Raw genomic sequence first — 11622 nt, 5'->3', positions numbered from 1 at the left:
TTCTTTGTAATGTCTCCAACCCCCATCTCACACACTTACAAACTGAAATCAAATGTGTGTTCATTGTACAATCAATTGGTGAGAGAGCCTCAAATATCACATTCATTTGTAAACTCAGCAAAAAAAGAAACGTCCATTTTTCTGGAACCTGTCTTTCAAAGATAATTCGTAAAAATCCAAATAACTTCACATATCTTCATTTTAAATGGTTTAAACACTGTTTCCCATGCTTGTTCAATGAACATAAACAATTAATTAACATGCACCTGTGGAATGGTCGTTTAGACACTATAAGCTTACAGACGGTAGGCAATTATGGTCACAGTTATGAAAACGTAGGACACTAAATTGGCCTTTCTACTGACTCTGAAAAATACCAAAAGAAAGATGCCCAGTGTCCCTGCTCATCTGTGTGAATTTGCCTTAGGCGTGCTGCAAGGAGGCATGAGAACTGCAAATGTGGCCACGGCAATACATTGAAATGTCCAGACTGTGAGTCGCCTAAGACAGCGCTACCTGGAGACAAGACGGACAGATGATCGTCCTCGCAGTGGCAGACCACGTGTAACAACACCTGCACAGGATCGGTACATCCGAGCATCACACCTGTGGGACAGGTACAGGATGGCAACAACAACTGCCTGAGTTACACCAGGAACGCACAATCCCTCCATCAGTGCTCAGACTGTCCGCAATAGGCTGAGAGAGGCTGGCCTGAGGGCTGGTAGGCTTGTTGTAAGGCAGGTCCTCATCAGACATCACCGGCAACAACGTCACCTCTGGGCACAAACCCACCATTGCTGGACCAGACAGGACTGGCAAAAAGTGCTCTTTAGTGACATGTTGTGGTTTTGTTTCACCAGGGGTGATGGTCGGATTTGCATTTATCATCAGAGGAATGAGCGTTACACGGAGCGGGAGCGGAGCAGGATCGATTTGGAGGTGGAGGGTCGGTCATGGTCTGGTCATCATTGGACTGAGCTTGTTGTCATTGCAGGCAATCGCAATGCTGTGTGTTACAGGGAAGACATCCTCCTCCCTCATGTGGTACCCTTCCTGCAGGCTCATCCTGACATGACCCTCCAGCATGACAATGCCACCAGCCACACTGCTCATTCTGTGCGTGATTTCCTGCAAGACAGGAATGTCAGTGTTCTGCCATGGCCAGCGAAGAGCCCGGATCTCAATCCAATTGAGCACGTCTGGGACCTGTTGGATCGGAGGGTGAGGGCTAGGGCCATTCCCCCCAGAAATGTCCGGGAACTTGCTGGTGCCTTGGTGGAAGAGTGGGATAACATCTCACAGTAAGAACAGGCAAATCTGATGCAGTCCATGAGGAGGAGATGCACTGCAGTACTTAATGCAGCTTGTGGCCACACCAGATACTGACTGTTACTTTTGATTTTGACCCTTTGTTCAGGGACACATTATTCAATTTCTGTTAGTCACATGTCTGTGGAATTTGTTCCGTTTATGTCTCAGTGGTTGAATCTTGTTATGTTCACTCAAATATTTAAACATGTTAAGTTTGCTTTAAATAAACGCAGTTGACAGTGAGAGGACATTTCTTTTTTTTGCTGAGTTTATATATCTACTGTATACATTGAATCACTGAAAAGTTGGTTCCTGTTTTAGTCATGTCACATTCGTAGGGGTCAAACAAAAACACCCTAATGATTAGTTGACAAAAGAGCATCCCACAATGCAGGCGATGGCTGCAGGATGAAGTTGGTGAAGATCATCTGCAGAAACTTGCAGTCAATTACAGTCAAAACTTCATGTACTTTCACATAAGTTCATATAGTCAACATTTTTATTTGTACTTTTTACCCCTTTTTCTCCCCAATTGGTAGTTACAATCTTGTCCCATCGCGGCGATTCCCTTATGGACTCGGGAGAGGCAAAGGTCGAGAGCCATGCATCCTCTGAAACACAAACCGCACTGCTTCTTGACACACTGCTCGCTTAACCCGGAAGCCAGCTGCACCAATTTGTCAGAGGAAACACCATACAGCTGGAGCCCGATGTCAGAGTGCATGCGTCCGGCCCACCACAAGGAGTCGCTAGAGCGCGATGGGACAAGGACATTCCGGCCGGCCAAACCCTCCCCTAACCTGGACGACGCTGGGCCAATTGGGTGGGTGAAGAGGGGGTGAGTGTGCACAGTAGCTACTTAGAAAAAATATGTGCGTAAAATAACAGGCACTCAGAACATGATCCATAGCTTTGGGAAAGATGTTTCCAGAATGGCGGGGTCGGGGTGAAAACCTATTACAAATGCATGAGCTATGTTGGTTGGAATGCTTTTCAGGGTTAGAATAATTGATGTAGGAGTTTCAATGTTGAGAGGTTTTGTTAACCCCTTCCCCCCATTGGTTTTATTGATATTTCCTAAAGTGCAAATAGATATGTATTTTTTTTTATCCCCACCCCCACCCCCAACCTCCTAGAAATACAACATTTTAGGAAAAATGAAACGAGTAAAAAGAGTAGCAATAGAAATGAATTGTATCATACATTTTCTTAGGGGAGAAATTTCAGACCCTCGATGAACATATCAGGGTAAATATACAGTAGTTCTGGTTTACTCTGAATATTGGACTGCAATAGCTGCATACAATATAACCTGTCTGTCATCCAACAAATAAATTGGGAATTAAATTGGCTTTTCACGTTAGACCGGTGAACAGGCATTTGGAGTTGAGGAGTCATGTCCGTGTCCTGAGTTCTGGGATTGAGTTTGATTCTATAGGAGCCCCTCATCTAATTTGCCCAGTCATTCCATTTCAAGATTGAAAATGTCTCAATTCTATTACCAAGTAATAACTCCCTGACAGTTGATTATTTTTTGGCTAAAAATGCAGAGGAAATGTTTGCTGATGCATTTGAAAGTGAGTTGAGAAAGCTTTGGGTTGAAACGTCGAGATTGCTTATGGCAATAACGATGGGATGTGCTGACCTTGTCATTTACATGATGATCATTTAAGAAGAGTCGGGATTACCTTACCTTAAGGTGATTTCCCAATATACCTCAGTAGTAGTCTACTTGATTTGAAGTCACTTGGAGGACTTTATAGCTAAAGTACAAGGCTATTTTTATTGAAATGGATGTTTCATCTATGGAACTGGGCAATGTTTTTATATCTGCATAGTCACTTTAACCATACCTGCATGTACATACTACCTCAATCAGCCTGACTAACTGGTGCCTGTATATAGCCTCACTACTAGAATAGCCTCTCTACTGTATACAGCCTCTCTACTGTTATAGCCTCACTACTGTATACAGCCTCTCTACTGTTATAGCCTCACTACTGTATACAGCCTCTCTACTGTTATTTTTCACTGCCTTTTTACTGTTGTTTTTATTTCTTATCTATTGTTCACCTAATACCTCTTTTTTTTAACTTAAAATTGCACTGTTGGTTAGGGCCTGTAAGTAAGCATTTCACTGTAAGGTCTACTACACCTGTTGTATTTGGCGCACATGACAAATAAACTTTGATTTGTTCATCATGAATCAATCTGCCAAATCAAGTCTGTCCTCAGAGCGACATTGCAGGCCTCCTCATTCATACTTATGGCAGCAGAGTTTGGCTACAGCCACTAGCCCACCAGTATCAGTTGTTAGAATGTTTCACTCACTGCAATAATCCCTAGGACAAGAGTTCCCAGAGAGCATAACAGCTATGATGATTTATGGGCCCCTGAGCAATCAGGTACTGCTGATATCCATCCTCAGTCATGCAAGTGCCATGTCAATGAAGATTCCTTGATTCCTCCTCGCACTCTGATTCTGCACACATCTCTAACACTGACACTTCCTCTGCTGTAAACTGTTGTCATAGATGACACATTTGATGTTTGGAACTTGTCTTTTTGAGCGGATATTAGAGTTTCACTATTCAGAAATCGCTCCGCCATTTCCTGGTTGCTAAAACTCTAATAGTTTGCCTAATTTCAGTTTATGTGACAAAATAAGTTAATAAAGTGTATATAGTCACCATTTAAACCGCTGTGAATTATATTTTCCATACCCACAAATATAGTTGTTTCAGCTGTTTGAAGCTGGCGCACAAAACCGAAAGTAAAAGAGAACAAAATGGGAAGCATAGAAATAGCGCCCATAGAACAGAACTACTGCTTCTTAGACTTGCTTTCAAGTAGAATGATAGATCTATAACTCACATTTCTATGTGAGTTTTGTCAGGTCGCCCAAAAAGTTACATATTGCCACTTTAAGCTTTCCGTTGGCTGCTGATGTGTGTTGAATAATCAGACCTCTTGCTGTCTCATTGAAAAACATGCACGGAGAGGATGTTTTATAGAGGTGTCTGATTTAGCAATAAGGCACCTCGGGTGTTTGTGGTATATGGCCAATATACCACGGCTAAGGTCTGTTCTTATGTGCACCACTGAGTGCCTGGATACAGGTCTTAGCCGTGATATATTGGCCATATACCACAAACCCCCGAGGTGCCTTACTGCTATTATAAACTGGTTACCAACGTATTTAGAGCAGTAAAAATACATGCTTTGTCATACCCGTGTTATACGGTCTGATATACCACGGCTGTCTGCCAATCAACATTCAGGGCTCGAACCATCCAGTTCATAATTTAAACTATAAACCTGCCAGCTGTAATCCTGGACATTAACCTTGTCACCTTGTCAATCTGAGCAAAGTCCTTGAGCTCAGAAAGAGAAGGTAAACAAGAGCTGCGCTCCAATTAGGGTTAGTTACAGGTCCACAAAGTAGGGCAACGTAGAGCCTTTCGCTTTGAATACTATTTTAAACCACCGCCCAACAGCACCCAGGGGTCAGGTGTTTTATGCAATCGGGCACAGTTGCATGAAACTAGCTACAGTATTATTCAAGACCTGTTTTTATTTATTTGCTTATGTAGTGTTTAATTGCGTTCTACAAACTAAATTAGTGTTTGTAGATACAGAAATAGCCCAATTAACACTGAATTCTACCAAGAAGCAAAGCGGGAGAGCCTTTTTAAAAGTCTATAGAAATGCAGGCCATGTTAATTGCTCATACACTAGCCCTGTAAACGTCTCCCTGAGGATGCATGTTGAGTCCAAATTAGGTCACCTATATTCAAACAAGGCTCACAGTCAGACGGAGCACAGCAAAGCACAGGTGCCCCACCACACTGATTAATGTTTTTGTTGAGGCATTTGTTGCATCTCTGCTAGTGGGTCAGCGGTTATGCGGTCACGATCGGAATTTGTTAAGGTGGAATTGGACACTGGGGGGATGGGTCTGTAACAACCTTGCCATGCTGTTGTCCGCAGTCTGATTAGGATTCCACAGGGATGTGTGAGAACAGGCTGCTTGCTGTATGCTGTGTGGAGGAACTCTGTTTCACCAAGTTTCGTCATTAAAATGATACGCAAGTGATAAGGAAGTGCTACTTTCTATTACATTTTATGCATTTACTGTCTAGATTTGATATGTACATTTTACCGGCAATTTCAATGTGGTAAAAAAATTGTATTGGTTATGAAATATAGAATAGTAGAGCTCGTAATTGAATATATATATTTGGTCTCGGTAGCCTGCAGTGTCTCAGTTGATGGGGCTGTCCAGAAACCAGAGTGACAAGATGGGATAATTAGAACTGTGATCTCTGCTGTCCAACAAACACCTTGGAGAAGTTGAAGGGCCTATAATTTAAATAGGCTATCAGCTGATCATGCCATCTGATATGAATTAGTGCCTGAATACCTACCACTGCTGAGCATTTTGACGTTGAATTGGCATGCTATTGCCTGGAGGAAATGATTATCTTGGAAGAGTGCATGTAGTTATGCTCTCTCTGTCTCTGAATAGGGTTAAATTAGTTGTCCTATTGGACTCATCACACATCTGTCTTTTTCAATCTAGTCTAGCAGTCCCTTGTGTATTTCAATAAATCATCAAATGAATCCTGTTCACGCCTACAATTTTTTTTTAAGCCATAGTTCCAAGTGTGATGAATTCAATGCGGATGAATTACAGATGTGCTGAGTGCATTGAGTGCACCTTCAGCAGACGAGAGTAGCATAAACCAGCAAGGATATTTTCTTTTTAAATTGCTGTCAGCCGTTTATCTCTAACTTTTGTCCTCTGGAATTAATCACAGCTATGTTTCCATTAACTTGTGCACTAATTTTTTTTGTAGACATTTAGAAGGATCGCATAGAAAATAGATGCGACAATTGCATGCTAGGGTGCATTTAAAAACAGCTGTACGTAACGGCATCTCACCGAGAGAAAAAAAAACTAGTGTCGAATAAAAATGTAGTGGTTGAAGCGTTTCCGTTACCTATTTAGGCAAATTGCGCGTAAATAAATTGGCTACAGCCTGTATCCCCTCCCACCTATCTGTTTTATGTCTCAGGAAGCCCGAGAAAGCCAGAATGGATAGAATGCAATACTTGACTAATATTTGTCATATTCTAATACTTCCCATGCGCCTGAATGTATCGCAATGGTCCGTGCCATGGTGAAACGTGCACTCCTGCAGATCGGAAATAAGTGGATGGTGAAGCTTGTATCCAGCCAACCAGAAAAGCAGGGAATTATTGAAAGTCAGGACAATCCTTGTCCTGCAAAGAAACATTATTTTTTATAGTTTGCATTTTTTTATTTTGTACGAAGTAGGCGTTTCAAATTAAATGAGGAGTGGAGTTTTATAGTTATGCATGACATTGCGTGCCCCTCAAATGATTCGGCAATCATAATTTATTCGAAAAACACAGTTTCCATCATCATTTGTCGCAATTGTTTATTTATTTAACCTTAATTTAACTAGGCAAGTCAGTTGAGAACAAATTCCTATTTACATTGACGGCCTACACCGGCCAAACCCGGACAACGCTGGGCCAATTGTGCGCCGCACTATGGGACTCCCAATCACTGAGATGCAGTGCCTTAGACCGCTGCGCTTCTCAGGAGCCCTGAATAAATATAAAGAAAGAAATCAAGAAAAGCTCGACAAAATAACAATCATCCAACCCTGTCAAACAGGATAAAAATGTTGTTGATGTTGAGAAAATGTCTCATATCTGCTGGTTCCATTACACAATTATATTTTTTGCAACATTGCTTTCTTCACATAAACCTGGGTCAATAGAAACCTGCCTACTGTCAAAGTTTCTCTCAGATATCCCTCCCAGTCTGACACTAATGACATGACCCCTCAGGGCAGAGGACAGAGGGTGGCAGTAAGACACTGGACAGATGGACAGTCACAAAGAGGCCTGGGAGGTTTCAGCCATGTTGTGTCATTTAAGGAGATATTAAGGTCTAGAGACACTTGGGTGATTTCCCTCCATTTGAGTTGTATTAATCACAGGAGGCTGCTGAGGGGAGGACTGCTCATGATAATGTCTGGAATGGAGTGAATGAAATGGTATCAAACAAATGGAAATCATGTTTGATACCATTCCATTAATTCCATTCCAGCCATTACTATGAACCCGTTCTCCCAAATTAAGGTGCCACCGGCCGCCTGTGATATACAGTGGCTTGCGAAAGTATTCACCCCCTTGGCATTTTTCCTATTTTGTTGCCTTACAACCTGGAATTAAAATAGTTTTTTGGGGGGTTGTATCATTGGATTTACACAACATGCCTACCACTTTGAAGATGCATAATATTTTTTATTGTGAAAAACTTGAGCGTGCATAACTATGCATAACTCTTTGGCCTGAATGCCAAGCATCACGTCTGGAGGAAACCTGGCACTATCCCTATGGTGATGCATGGTGGTGGAAGCAACATGCTGTGTGGATGTTTTTCAGCTGCAGGGACTGGGAGACTAGTCGGGATCGAGGCAAAGATGAACGGAGCAAAGTACAGAGAGATCCTTGATGAAAACCTGCTCAGGACCTCAGACTGGGGTGAAGGTTCACCTTCCAACAGGACAACAACCCATAGCACACAGCCAAGACAACAAAGGAGTGGCTTCGGGACAAGCCTCTGAATGCCCTTGAGTGGCCCTGGCTGGGAGCCTGAACTTGAACCCGAATTAACATCTCTGGAGAGACCTGAAAATAGCTCCCCAACCAACCTGACAGAGCTTGAGAGGATCTGCAGAGAAGAACAGGAGAAACTCCCCAAATACAGATGTGCCATGCTTGTAGCCTCATACCCAAGAAGACTCGAGGTTGTAAATGCTGCCAAAGGTGCTTCAACAAAGTACTGAATAAAGGGCACGAATACTTATGTAAATGTGATATTTCACTTTTTTTTCTTGGTGTCATCAGACTAGAGAATCTTATTTCTCATTGTCTGAGAGTCACTTCTCATGGTCTGAGAGTCCTTCACCTCCCTGACCAAGGCCCTTCTCCCCCGATTACTCAGTTTGGCCGGGCGGCAAGCTTTAGGAAGAGTCTGGGCGGTTCTAAGGTTCTTCCAATTAAGAGTAATGGAGGCCACTGTGTTCTCAGGGACCATCAATGCTGCAGAAATGTTTTGGTACCCTTCCCCAGATCTTTGCCTCGACACAATCTTGTTTCGGAGCTCTACGGACAATTCCTTTGACCTCATGTCTTGGTTTTTGCTCAGACATTCACTGTCAACTGTGGGACATTATATAGACAGGTGTGTGCCTTACCAAATCATGTCCAATCAATTGAATTTACCACAGGTGGACTCCAATCAAGTTGTAGAAACATCTCAAGGATGATAAATGGAAAAAGCATGCACCTGAGCTCTATTTAGAGTCTCATAGCAAAGGGTCTGAATACTTATGTCAATAAGATATTTCAGTTTTTTTATTTTATATATTTGCTAAAATTTATAAAAACCTGTTTTCGCTTTGTCATTATGGGGTATTGTGTGTAGATTGAAGAGGAGAATAACAATTTAAGCCATTTTATAATAAGGCTGTAACGTAACAAAATGTGGAAAAAGAAAGGGGTCTGAATACTTTCAGAATGCAATGTATCTCAATGTTTCTCCCACCGGTGCATGTTGCTCACGGTTCACAGAAGGTGTTGCTACCAGTGTGTCCCCCTCCCACACTGATCCAATGTTAATGATGATGATGACTGGTAGCATGTAGCCTACACCCTCTATCTGCCGATCCCCACAAACAGTGTCCCCTTCCTCTTTCTTGAGCTAAAAGAGTCTTTGGTGAGCTCACATGTCCAATTTGTGTGTCAGAACTCTGATAGTGGTGGTCTGTTAATATAGACACCTGCTTGTTTAAATGCATTGGGGGAATATTCCACAGGACTATGATTTACTGGACCTGAAATTGCTTTGTCTTTGAGAACCAGGGTCTGCCCATGTTTAGCTCACCCACCATGGGTGGAGGGGAGTAGACCAATGATGTACAGTATATAAACACTAGATTGCTTATGCTATGTATGAGAGACTTTGAAACTACCTATCTGCCATAATTTGGCACTCCCCAGTAGGAGCAGTCCTCCATTGGAATGAATGGAAATCTACAGTATTTCAAGTAAATGTTTGCAAGACAAAATTAAATGTATTTAAGTATTTTTGTTGTTGTAGTGGGGACATTAATATTAACACGCTTCAAAAATTCTACTTTTAGGAAAATCTTTCTATATTTTTTATTTATTTGTATGTTAAGCTCACATAATATAATTTAAACGTATGCATTAAGGTGTCTTTAATATAATATAAGTAGAAAAAACGAATGTATACATTAATAAACGCCTTTCTGGAGGCTTCCAAAATATATTTTTTTACAATGGTGGAGGAGTCGTAAAAAGAGGCGTGGTGACTTCAAAACAGCGCCCCCATGTGTGTCACTCTAATGTATACTGTTTATAAATCATTAAAGCAGACGCTGCTTCAGGAAGTCCATGCACCAGGCGTCCAAGGGCTTTTTATTCAAGTTCAACCCCAACTTCCCCTTTATTAATTGTTAGCTTTAAATCCAATTCTTAATTCTAATTAGAATATTGATTCATTAGGATGCCTATTACAGTGAGAAGTTAGAGCATAAAATAGTCTACACTGGAACAGGATTTTGTGATGCTGCCTGTGGAAAGGTAAATTAGAAAGATGGCAGGAAATTCCAGCGTGGAGACAGTAATGAGCAATATCATGTTATTTTTCCCCACAGAGAGGATTTCATTTGACCTGCTGTTTCATGGTATGCCATTTGTCATACTGCAATTATACCTTGAATGTGCATATCTGTGCTGAAAATCTGCATGTGCGCAGATACAAAAGGTGGAGCCATATGCTGTAGGTGAAGCTTTAAATTAAATGTGACAAGAAAATCAGCCAATTTACAGTGTATTATAAACATTGGAGTTTAAACAGCTTGCCTATGAATATACAGATGTAATTTATCTGCAGTGGATTATTCAGTGTGCGGAGCCCTATCTGGAGGTAAACACCCAGGCCACTCAGGCTGCGTTTCCACAAGCAGGCCAATTCTCATCAGAATTGGGGTGCCTAAAAAAACCACAGCCTCAGAGTTGAATCTGTCCTTTCAAATCTTCTCAAGGTCTTCAGTGAACATCTTTTTTGTGTGGGTTTCATATGTAAGACACAAGGTTCGTAGTTGTACGCTCTCCGTTCAGTGTCCATTCATTTCAGTGGATATTTCATAGCAAGAATAGTTACAATACCTTGAATTTGCTATAGACTAGGAGGTTTAAAAGCCACTTTCATTCTTTGGATGTCTGTCCATACACCAAAAGTGTTACATTCATTTTAGTGAAAGAGAGATAAGGTACATTTCAGGGAACGTGACCATGCCATTTGAGGGATTATAAGCACAGATACAATTATTAAAAGTATTTCATGGACAATCTATTAAGTATATTGCAATGAGAACTCCTGATTTACTCTGACAAGACAAAGGAATTATTTCAAATTGTACCCAGGGGAATAATACATAAATAAACCAGTTTTAAATAAACCAGTCTATAAAATTCTGGGATTTTATAGATAAACTGATTCAGTGTGGACTGTGGACCACCCTAATTCAACATTTAGGGGTCTTTAAAAGTGTTCATCATTGGGGTAATTATTAGCAAAAGTTTAAAAAACAAGTACCCACCAGGTAGAGCAATTTCTCAGGAATGCAATGTCCATCCAGTACTCCCATCCACCCATTATCACTGAGAATTACCCCTTAAAGAGGCACAAATGGAAACAACCTGTATCCTCAGCTCAATTCTGTGGTTCCTTCTCTTTTTAGAACTGGTCAGGTTAGTGTTGGGTCATTGAAAAGGACATATCATTGAGTAATTTAAGAGGACGATCCATTTGAAAGGGTAATTCAGAGGTGTCAGAATCTCTGATTTATGGTTAGAGTGCATCTAGGAACCCGACGGACGAGAAACCTCAAGGTCATCGTTTGTACGCCCTGGTTCCATTATCCTGACTGACTCAGTGATGCGACCGTCACTGTAGCCGGATATACATTTAATTTACTCAGAGAGGACACTCCCTGATGTCTGCTTTGGCAATAAAAGGCCGGAGAGTGTGCAAAGCCTGCTTATTATCAGAGGCAGATTCATTGTAGGGGCTTCAACTTCGATTGCTGTATTTTTGTCAGTCCTCATGCAATCCCATTACTTTCTCCTTGAGTCTTTCCTTTGGAAAGCTATGTAAATGGCTTTAATAGTTCTCCC

This window comes from Oncorhynchus mykiss, chromosome 16 (genome assembly GCF_013265735.2).
Source record: "Oncorhynchus mykiss isolate Arlee chromosome 16, USDA_OmykA_1.1, whole genome shotgun sequence".
In the NCBI taxonomy this organism is placed as follows: Eukaryota; Metazoa; Chordata; class Actinopteri; order Salmoniformes; family Salmonidae; genus Oncorhynchus; species Oncorhynchus mykiss.
The sequence above is the reverse complement of the archived record's forward strand: the minus strand, read 5'-3'. Positions refer to the sequence as shown.